Source organism: Oryctolagus cuniculus, unplaced genomic scaffold (assembly GCF_964237555.1).
Source record: "Oryctolagus cuniculus unplaced genomic scaffold, mOryCun1.1 SCAFFOLD_118, whole genome shotgun sequence".
Taxonomy (NCBI): Eukaryota; Metazoa; Chordata; class Mammalia; order Lagomorpha; family Leporidae; genus Oryctolagus; species Oryctolagus cuniculus.
The window spans coordinates 39,391-51,019 of NW_027208295.1; the positions used below are offsets into that span (position 1 = coordinate 39,391).

General features: G+C 39.8%; 1 pseudogene; it reads left to right on the forward strand.

The window, feature by feature from the left end:
- Positions 1–4,261: 4,261 nt before the first annotated feature.
- Positions 4,262–5,450, forward strand: LOC138848166 (NIF3-like protein 1 pseudogene; annotated as a pseudogene).
- Positions 5,451–11,629: the final 6,179 nt, after the last annotated feature.

An 11,629-nucleotide genomic window follows, 5' to 3' on the forward strand; every position in this document is an offset into this window, starting at 1 on the left:
TGGTATATCTACGTTCAAGTTTCTGAGGTGTCTCCATACGTCTTCCACAATAGCTGTGCTAGTTTATTTTTCCACCAATAGTGGATTAAGATGCCTTTTCCCCACATTCTGGCCAGCATTTGTTGATTGTTGATTTCTGTTTGAGAGCCACTCTGACAGGGGTGAAGTCAAACCTCATTGTGATTGTGATTTGCATTTCCCTGGTGACTAGTGATAGTGAGCATTTTTCACTTGGCTGTGGTTTTTAAAATTTTCTCTTCTGAAAAGTGCCTGTAGAGCAGCTCACATTGGTTGCCCAGAGAACCAGCTATATCCTGTGCCTTCTTATGCAGTCACAGAGTTTCCACAGTCTCAGCACACAGGGCTCCCACTGTCAAGGGTTGCAGAGGATTTGCTCCACCTTGCTAGACTGTCTCATTCACAGAGACACAGACATTCCCAGAGCCTCGACAGTTTGAGCGCTGGAGCCTGTGACATGTTGAGAGATTGGGGGGACCTCAGTAATATGTGGGTGCACAGACTCTAGTGAATTTGCCCAGCCAGACTCAAAGTCAGTGGGAAACATGGAGTTTTCCTTCTGTTAGAATCTCTGGATCTCACACATGCACAATAGCCACCAACCAAATGCTTCCTTCTCCCCATCAGTAGTAAGGTGCGTGCATTCAAGCTGCTGCCACTGGTACTGGTAGTAGATGGCATCTTGTCTCAGCCAGGTGCTGAGCACTGCACAAGAGCTTCTGCATCTTCTGTTTCTGTCCAAAATGGTGCCCACCTTCTCTCAACTGATATTGGGCACCATTGCTTAGTGAATGTAGTGAGAGAAACATGCCCCCCTTGTTTTTTTTCTGGGTCAGTGGGTACACTTTCCCCTCAGAGCTCCAGGCCAGGCTCACGTCAAAGTCTCCCTCTGTCTATATCACCAGTGGTATGGGTTGCTGCAGTCTGATCTCACCTCACTCTCCAAAGCTGGTGCTTTCTCCTCCTCCTCTTGGCTGCTGGCATCATGTTGTGTCTGTGTTCATGCTGCATGTCTGCATCTTCCACACAGATCCATGGCATTTCTCTCCTGTAGAATTTCCACCACAGTTTTCTCCAACTCTTCCCCAATAATGTACTTCCAACATTTTTTGAAACTAGTTACCACTAGTATATGCGCTTCCCTATTCCACCATCTTGGAATCCTCCAACATGCATGCTTTTTATGGAATTTTAGGTATATAAAATCTGGAGATACTCTATTGAAACATGCTAACATGGCATCCCAAGGGTATCCCTGTATTAAGAGGAACATAGTTAATATCATTGATTTATTTTTCCATTGTTCAGTTGTTAGTGACACGTGATCTTTCTTTGGAATTCTGTAATTAATTTGGGTAATAATTCTTAAAAGTATATTATCTTTACTAACAAATTTTTTAAAAAATCAGTAGCAAATGAATGTCTTCATGAAACTAAGTTGTGTTTAATCATACCAATTAATAAATTGTGAGTGTCCTTTCAAGAATGTCTTTCCAGCCTGTAATCATGAGTGAAACACTATTTTTGCAGAGGGAGGTTTATTGTTTTTGTTCTTCCAGCTTATATATCTGTTTTTCTGTATACATTTCTATCATAATCTTGTTTTGCACAGTAGAATGTAGGTACAATCCTGACCAGTTCTCTCACTACCACCTTCTTTCATTTTCTCTTTCAGGCATAGATCTATTTACTTCCACATATCTACATGTTTCTAAGACCAGAGAAATTAATATATCTCAGTAACTTGCTTACTTCATCATTCCTCAACTCATTTTACATTATGCTTTAGGACCTTTATGAAAATTTGTTAATTAAAATGGAAAGGCAAACACAACATTCATCATTAGAGAATGCACATGAACAAGATAAAGTTGGCATGGTTCTAAGACAATAGAGCCATGTAAGCTGAGAGCAAATTAGTATCTTGTCTTTCTCCCATCCATGTACTAATCAGGCCTGACCCATCTTAGTTTCCAAGATCAGATGAGATTGGGGGTGGGAGGTTCAGGGTTGTGTGGCTTTAGACAGTCTCTTGTCTTTGTGATGCTATAGCAAAAAGACATATTTGTTACATTTCAAATTAAAAAGAGGAAATTTGCTAAATACCTATGAGATGTATTCTGAAACAGAACCTTTATGAGTCATAAAGATGATGTTGTGCATAGTGTTTTAGTTCAAGCCTGAAAATAAACACTCAATATGCTGCAGAGCCAAGAATTATCTAGTGTTAAAACATAAACAGGGGTCAGTGCCATGGCTTAGTCAGTTAATCCTCCACCTGTGGTGCCAGTATCTCATATGGTTTCTCCTCTTCCAGTCCAGCTTTGTGCTGTGGCCCGGGAAGGCAGTGAAGGGTGGCCCAAATGCTTGGGCCCCTGTACCTGCATGGGAGACCAGGAGGAATCAGCTAGCTCCTGGCTTCAGATCAGCACAGTGCCGTCTGTAGCTGCCATTTGGGGGCTTAACCAACAAACAGAAGGAAGACCTCTCTCTCACTGTCTAACTCTACATCAAATTTTTTAAAAAAAGCATAAACCAGTTATTTAGGTTATTTTGGAATTGCTAAAACAGTATGATCTTTGAGAGCTTTTTGGAGCCTGTACTTATATATAGATAAGACCAGGAATGTGTGGAGGACAGAATCTATTATGTGGCCTTAAATAATTCTCCATTCATTTCTCTCAGTCTATTAATGTAGGTTGCACAGACACTTTTTAATGTTATATTTTCAGGCAAATCATTCTATTATACATTTGAATTTTAACCTACTCAAATTAGGCTTAATTGAAGCCCTGAAACCCTTACCAGTAACATAAATTATAGTCAGAGCCAAAGGCTATTCTCTAATCATTGCATTAATTGAACCTTTTGTCATGTCTAAAAAATATTTTTATCTTGAAGAGAAAGGGAGCTAGGAAGAATGAGACATATAGGTAGAGAGAACACTTTTTTGCATTAATTCATTCCTCAACACCCACAGCAGCCAGACCTGGGCCAAGACTGAATACAAGAGCCAGAAATGTAGTCCCAGTCTCTCAGAGGTGTGATAGAAGCCTAGTTAATTGATTCTGGAAGTCACATCCAGGCACTCTAAAGTAGAACTAGGGTATCTTAATAGGCATCATAGGCTGGAGCTGTGGCTCAATAGGCTAATCCTCAGCCTGCGGCACCAGTACTCTAGGTTCTAGTCCTGGTTGGGGTGCCGGTTCTGTCCCGGTTGCTCCTCTTCCAGTGCAGCTCTCTGCTGTGGCCTGGGAAGGCAGTGGATGATGGCTCAAGTGCTTGGGCTCCTGTAACCACATGGGAGACCAGGAGGAAGCACCTAGCTCCTGGCTTTGGATTGGCACAGTGCGACAACCGTAGTGGCCATTTGGTGGTGAACCAATGGGAGGAAGACCTTTCTCTCTGTCTCTGTCTCTCTCACTGTCTAACTCTGCCTGTCAAAAAAAAAAAAAAAGCATCATAACCACTACACTAAATGCATAATGCCCATTTAAATGTTTTTCTTTGTCATATTTGAAAGTACTATATATGATTTTCCCCTGGTAATTCCTCTCTGTTTCTATCATAACTCTACTGATGGTTTCTTGTATTTCCCTCCTGAAGCCATCTGCATTCTCCTTAACATTACCCATCTAGGTATTCCCTCTAATCTCCCATTCATCCCAATCTCTGATTCTGCCTGACTGATTTTGCCATTTGTAATCAGACACTTCTCTTTCCAGTATGAACGTCTTCCATGACCTTTAGACTATAGTTCCTTCTCCATCTTGAATGCTTCTTTGTAGCTGTTCAAATAATACCTCACATTTGATGAATCTCAAATGAAACCTGCAGCATTCATTCTTCTTTTTTATTTGTATATGGTATTAGTACAGGCCAGCCATGTCTTAAATCAACATAATGGGATTTTTGTTGGACTCCTCATTTTCTATCAGGTCTAATTTCAGATCTTTCTGTTTCTTTGCCTTTAAATTTGTAAACTCATTTTTTTCATTACTCGATTTCATTTTTACACTAGGTGGACAGAAAGCAATCCTCCTTAATAAAGTTGACAATTAGCTTCACTCAGAACATTTTTAGCAATGCACGTTAAAAATTCATCTTACAAACTGTTCTGCAATCCAAATATACAACAACTTGAAAAATGATGTTTAGAAAACAAAAGCCAATGTAAAAAGACAGATTAAAGGCTATGGAGATGTACCTGGACTCAAATTGAGTTTTGTCCAAAAATTGCTATATGTTGTCATCTTGCTTACGCCTGGTCCCCATGACAGTCTGGTTTATGTAATCTCTGAACTGCAATTCTTCCTGTTCCTTCATGGGTCTGAAGACTCTCATTTCCTCCTTGAATGACTTTGCATCCCTGTCCTCTGCTGAGAGTTGGGACAATGTTGGATTGCTGGTGGAACCAAGCCCACCACAAACTATAAATACACTCTTCTTGACCAATGACTTGACTGAGCAGGTGATGGAGGAGGCTCTGCATAAGAAGGCAGATCTCATCTTTTCCTGCCTTCCACCTATCTTCCTACACATAAAGCATATTACCTGGATGTCCTGAAAGGAGCGCCCGGTGTTCTGGGCTTTGGAGAACAGAGTTGGCATCTACTCTCTTCACACAGCCTATGATGCTGCACCCCAGGGATTGGAAAACTGGTTTTCCAAAGGGCTTGGAGCCTGCACATCCAGGCATATATATCCTTCCAAAGCTCATGGCTATCCTATAGAGGGAACCACTGAGTACAATTCAACATTAAGCATACCCAAGATATGGACAAAGTTGTGTCTGCAGTGAGAGAAGTTGAAGGTGCTCCTGTCACTTCTTTTTCTGCTAGGATTGATGAGGAGAAAAACAAGGATCAGCCTGAATTGTACTGAGAAGTCTTTGATACAGGTGGTGGCTCAGCTCTCTCAAAACAGATAACTTTACCAGAGAACTGAAATTGTGTCACTGCAGAAGCCTTTGCTCTACATACTGGAATAGGTCGATCATGCACCCTGGATGAATCTGTTGCCCTGGCAACCATGATTGAGCAAATCAAAAGACACCTCAAACTAACTCGTATTAGCTCTTGGGGTAGGAAGGACCTTAGCATCGTGAGTCAAAGCTGTGGTCCTGTGTGCTGGTTCTGGGAGCAGAATCCTGCAGGATGTGGAAGCAGACCTGTACCTCATGGGTGGGATGTCCCATTATGATGGTCTGGATGCTACTTCCTAAGGAATAAATGCCATCCTCTGTGAACACAGTAACACTGAATGAGGCTTTCTTTCTGACCTTTGTGATATTCTGGGTGCCCACTTGGAGAATAAGATTAATATTATCTTGTCAGAGACAGACAGGGATCTTCTTTGTGTGGTATAAGGCATACAGAAACATCAAGATGATACAACCTACAGATTGCATCTCCACTCATGTGGATGTGTAACATGAGTCAGTGGAGTTGATGTATCATTCTGGAAGAGTATCTTAAGATGTATGAGGATGCTTCGAAAAGTTCATGGAAATGTTTATTTTGAGAAAACTGCATAGATTAAAAAATTCACAACATAAACAACTTTTAAGTCCTTTTTCTGCAAACCTTTTGAACTGCCCTTATATTATCTTTTCTAGTTTATCTGGTTCAACAAATGTTTTCTAGTTCATAAGGAAATAACTGAACTACCATAATGAAGAGCAAATATTAAGAAAGATCAACTAAAATCAGTTTACTAAAGATTCTTGGGAAGTAACCAAGTAATTCTCTCCTTAGTTTAATTATAGTTGGGATATGTTAACCTAGATGTCTCTGCCATAGGTTAGTTTTAAAATGTCCTTTAAAACTTGGAATTGAACACCAATTTTTAGGTAGTAGCCAGTTTGGGATGATATGGTCTGTCTCTGTGTCCAGTTCTGTAGATCCACCTAAATTCCAGTCTTTCACCTCAGTTTTAGAATCAACATGAGATTTATTAGGAGGAATTTTTAAAAATATGATTGCTATTCATATTACTATGTCTTTATTGCTTTTCATTTTATAAAAATAAACCAAATTAATAACATTAGTCCAAGCCCTAATCCTTACCCTGGCCCCAGCCCTAGCCTTAGTCCTAACCCTAACCCTAAACCTAATCCTAGATCTAAACCAATTCTGAAGCCTAATACTAGGTCTATCCCTAGACAAAGCATTAACCCTAAATTTGGCCCTCATCTTAACCATAACCTTACCTTCACTCTATAGTTAGCCAAAATCCTAATTGTATCCCAACATGGTGCTTTAACCCAATCTAAACTCTAATCCTATCCCTAACTTTAGCCTTAATAACTCAAGTATTAACCTTAATCCTAATATGAGCCCCAACTCTAACCCTAACACTAATACCAAAACTTAAACCTAACCCTGCCTTAACCCTAACCCTAACCCTAACCCTGGCCTAAAACCTATCCATAGTCCTAACTTTAACTATCACACAAGCTCTAACCATATTCCTAACTCTGGCTCTAACTCTAAAATTTACCATAGAACTAAATATAACCCTAATCTTAAACTAATTTTAAATCTCTCCCCAACACTAATCCTATCCTTCTGCTTAGGCCTAACCCTAAAACAAACTAGCATTCAGTGTGAACTTGAACATAGTCCTGAAGCTAATTTTAATGCTATATCTAACACTAGCCTTAAACTAACCATCATGCTAACCAAAGACTAAGCTTTATCCTAGTGATGATGACCCTAACTTCAACTATAACTGTACATTATATATAACCACAGCTCTCACTCTATATTATATATAGATATATAACCATTTATAACCATATATAAAAATATATATTATATATATATAATGTATATAAAACCACAGCTCTAACTCTATCCCTAGCCCTACACCTAAACTTATCCCTAATCCTAGCTCTATCCCTAGGCCTAACAATAGTCTTAACCCTATCTGTAACTCTAATCACAAATCTAATCCTAAATATAACACTAGTCCTAGACCTAATCCTTATTCTAACCCTAAAGCTAAACATAACTCTATGTGTAGCCCTAACCCTAAGCCTAGCCCTAACCATAACCCTAACCATGGCTTTTAATCTAACCTAGACCTAAGCCTAAACTTAACAGAACCCTAATCCTAAAACTAGCCCCGACTCTTGCCATAAGCCTAATACTAACACCGACACTAAACATAAACCTAGCTCTAAATCTTACCCTAACCCCAACCCTAACAATAGCCTTAATAATAGCACTCATTCTAAACCTTAACACCAATCCTAGCTCTCATCCTAGTCCTAATACTAACCGTAGCACTCATCCTGTATCTAGTCGTACACTTACTTCTAACCCTAAATGGCAGAATTTGCATTCACATGAACTGTCAGGGTTTATATACACTTGAGTAACTGAAATGGTCAGAGAATCAGAAAGAGAGCCCAAGCCCTTTTGTGTTTGAATGGTGCCATCCTTAGTCACCAATTCTGAAAACACCCCATTTTCAAGCAAATTGTTGTTGAACTTCTAGGTGTCACTGTGGTGATACATATGGGAAGGCTTGTGGCATAGGATGAGGAAAAACTGCAACTTGGCAAAAAAAATTCAGAAAGCATCAGTCAGTTATTGAAGTCTAGTAGAGGCTTTATGAGTAACTGCCATGGATTGGTCCTCCAGTCCTAGTGTAAACTTTGTTATAGGAGGAAAGCAAACAAAATGCAGAAAATGTATCATTTGAAACATATTAAGTGGAAAAATCAAATATAGAAGGCAGGTCAAATGAATTTTATTGTCTACAGATAAAAAAATGAGCTGAATGCCAACAGTGGCTGTGCTTTATGATGAAAGATAATATCTGAGTAGTACTTGTGAAAATAAACTGCACCCTCTTAGGGAGGCCTGGAAAAGTGGTGCTCACAGTCAAGAACGTAGATGTAATGGCTACAACACTCTACAGAAAAAGAAAACCTTGGATTTGATCCCAAGTCCAGCTCTAGACAACTCTTTTTTTTTTTGGACAGGCAGAGTGGATAGTGAGAGAGAGAGAGAGAGAGAGAGAGAGAAAGGTCTTCCTTTTGCTGTTGGTTCACCCTCCAATAGCCGCCGTGGCTGGCGCGCTGCAGCCGGCGCACCACGCTGATCTGATGGCAGGAGCCAGGTGCTTCTCCTGGTCTCTCATAGGGTGCAGGGCCCAAGGACTTGGGCCATCCTCCACTGCACTCCCTGGCCACAGCAGAGAGCTGGCCTGGAAGAGGGGCAACTGGGACAGAATCCGGTGTGCAGGCGCTGCAAGGTGGAAGATTAGCCTAGTGAGCCATGGTGCTGGCCCTAAATAACTCTTCAAACCACAAAAGAGAAAACAGGCATTTTGCATTTTTCCCCATCAGAATAGCAGCAAAATATGCAGTCATGGGAGCAGAGAGGAAAGGGAGAACTGAGAAACAATGAGCAAACCTAAATCTGTTTGTGATTTAATGGTGCTGTGACTTTGCACCTGTTCTCAAACTGCCCATTTTAAAATAACTTTATCTTTTTATCTTCTTGTGGTGCATTGGCTTTGGGAAGTGGGTTGGCATGGGGACACAGGAAGTCACCTGGACCATTGGCCACCTTGTGGGCTGCCTTAGATGCTGGAACTGAAGGCATCAAGATCAGCAATGGGGTCCAGCTCTGAGATTAGATCTGAGAACTCTGGGGCTGGCCGAGGTATATCAGCTTCCAAGCAGGTCCTGGAGGCTGGGGTGCCTCAGCTTGCCAGGCTCTGCCAGATTTCCCCAGGTGCCAAAGTCTGTGCTGCAGGACAGGGTGCTGATGCGTCCCTGCCCCCACTCCTGGCTTGCTCCCACCACTTGCCTCATAGCAAGCAGCGCTGGTTTCTTGAATGGATTCAATATTGTGTACATGGCAGCTTAATTTTCTGACTTTGTGTTGACTCTGAAACCAGATGCTATGGAATTATAGAGATTTACTGTATTTACCCAGAGTAACTGAAATGCTGTTTGTAAAAATTCACCTGAGTATTCATTTTAAATACATAATTCAAGGTTTAGATGGTTTCATTTTTAGATGCTTAATTTTGGTAGCAACCACAATATTTTGACAAAACTATTTGTAGAGAGTTCTTTCAACCATGAATTCATATAATATAAAATGGGTGTTGTGACTGATGTTATCATTTACTGCTGACACTGTAAGTTCATGAAAACCGAGGAACTCAATAGCAAAACCTGCCCAGTTCAGTAAGAGGTGGAGCTCACTTGTGCTTTTCATTCCTTCCCAGCAGATGTCTCCCAGACTTGTTTCCATTACAGAAAAGATTCCTTTTTTGCAACATTTTATGTTTTCAGGTGGGAATACTGCTTTCATTTTATAACCACAATGCTCTTCACAAGTGCCAGTAGTGGGAGGATTGAATAAATGCTGAGATCCCTTTCAATGCCAGCTCAGTAAAGTAGAATAAACAGGAAATCAGATGTCATTTAAGGAATTTTTTCCCAAATGTACAAGGTTTTATATATATAATATATTTTATTATATTTATATAATTATATTATATTATATTCATTATATTATTATATTAATATGTTATGTAATATTTATTTTATTATATATATAATAAAAGAACAAGCACTTGCCAAAAACAAATACAGTGCCAATCTTAAGTGATTTGGAGTGCTAGTTTATTGTGTTTTATATCTCAGCGTATCAATTATATTCTTTTGTATGCATCAAATATTACATAAGAATGTAAAATAGTCTTTACAAAAGAGAAGTAAATATAAGAAAAGTAAATATTACTAATATGCAGCAGTACATATTTATTATTTGCAAATGGTTCAAAGATTACAAGGCCCATTATTAGTAACAACACATGTGAATCATGACTTAGCAACATAGAGTGTAAAGGAAGTTACATATTTATATTAAAACACACATGCAAATGTATTCCAGTCTCTCTCAAGCACTCACCATACACACTGCTTTAGAAGCAGGAGGCATGAAGCTATAGCAGTTTGAATATACACAGCATACTGAAATATCTCAAGCATAAAAACTGTACCTAATTTGCCATAATAGTTTCTTTCTTCAAGTATTTGGATCTGAACTCAAGCAAAGAAAATAATAAACACCAATGATTTTCATATTATGAAAATAGAAACAGGTTAACAGTTGTAAAAATCTTGAGAAATATGGAGCTTATGAGAATGAGAAATGCATTTCATAAAAAAGGCCATAGTGGATCTATTTCATTGGGGCTGTATTTTTTTTTTAATTTAAGATCTCTGTCTCTTATTCTTCCCCCTCCCTCTTTGTAATTCTGCCTTTCAACTAAGTAAGTAAACAAATCTTTAAAAACAGATGGACAGATATGGCTGCACATACCCAAAGGAATAGATACACAAAGGGAGAACGTTGGATACATGTAGTCTCCAAGTGCAGGATTTGACTGGTACTGAACAATCAGTGGTAGGATGACAGCTGCACTGCAGTTATTTTCAGATCAGTGGCAACCCTCAATTCCACAATCCAACTTGAAAAAGTTAGAATTTAAAACTCTCTTTTCCCACTCAGGGATTACCTGAGCCACATGTACTGAAAAGGAACTAAGAGGGAGGATCTTCAAGCACATGTAGTCATCACTCAATTTCAAAGTCAGAGCTTTAAATGCTAAGGTTAGTCTGAAAGATATCAGGCCCTTTTAGCTTCTTAGGGAACACACACTATATCTTTATTTTTTAAGAAAGCTTTTATTTAAGAAATATAAATTTCATAGGTACAACTTTTGGAATATAGCAATTCTTCCCCCCATACCCACCCTCCCAACCCTAGGTCATCCCACCTCCTACTGCCTCTCCCATCCCATTCATCATTAAGATTAATTTTTAATTATCTTTATATACAGAAGATCAACTTCATACTAAGTAAAGATTTTAACAGTTTGCACCCACACAGACACACAAAGTACAAAGTAATGTTTGAAGACAAGTTTTACTATTAATTCTCATAGTACAATTCATTAAGGACAGAGGTTCCACATGTGGAGCAAGTGCAGTGACTCCTGTTGTTGATTGAACAATTGACACTCTTATTTATGATGTCAGTGATCACCTGAGGCTCTTGTCATGCGCTGCCAAGGCTACGGAAGCATTTTGAGTCCACAAACTCCGTCAGTATTTAGACAAGGCCATAAGCAGAGTGGAAGTTCTCTCCTCCCTTAAGAGAAAAGTACATCCTTCTTCGATGGCCCCTTCTTTCTACTGGGATCTCACTCACAGAGATTCTTCATGTAGATCTTTTTTTTTTTGCCACAGTGTCTTTGCTTTCCATTCCTGAAATGCTCTCATTGGGTTTTCAGCAGCTCTATGTTTTTAAGAATTATAATTCTCGGGCCAGCACTGTGGTGCAGTGGGTTAATGCCCTGGCCTGAAGCACTGGCATCCCATATGGGTGCCGATTCAGGTCTTGGCTGCTCCACTTCCTATCCAGCTCTCTGCTGTGGCCTGGGAAAGCAGTAGAAGATGGCCCAAGTCCTTGGGTCCTCGCACCCATTGGCAGACCAGAGGAAGCTCCTGACTCCTGGCTTCAGATCGGCACAGCTCCAGCTGCAGTGGCCATCTAGGGGGTGAACCAGTGGACGG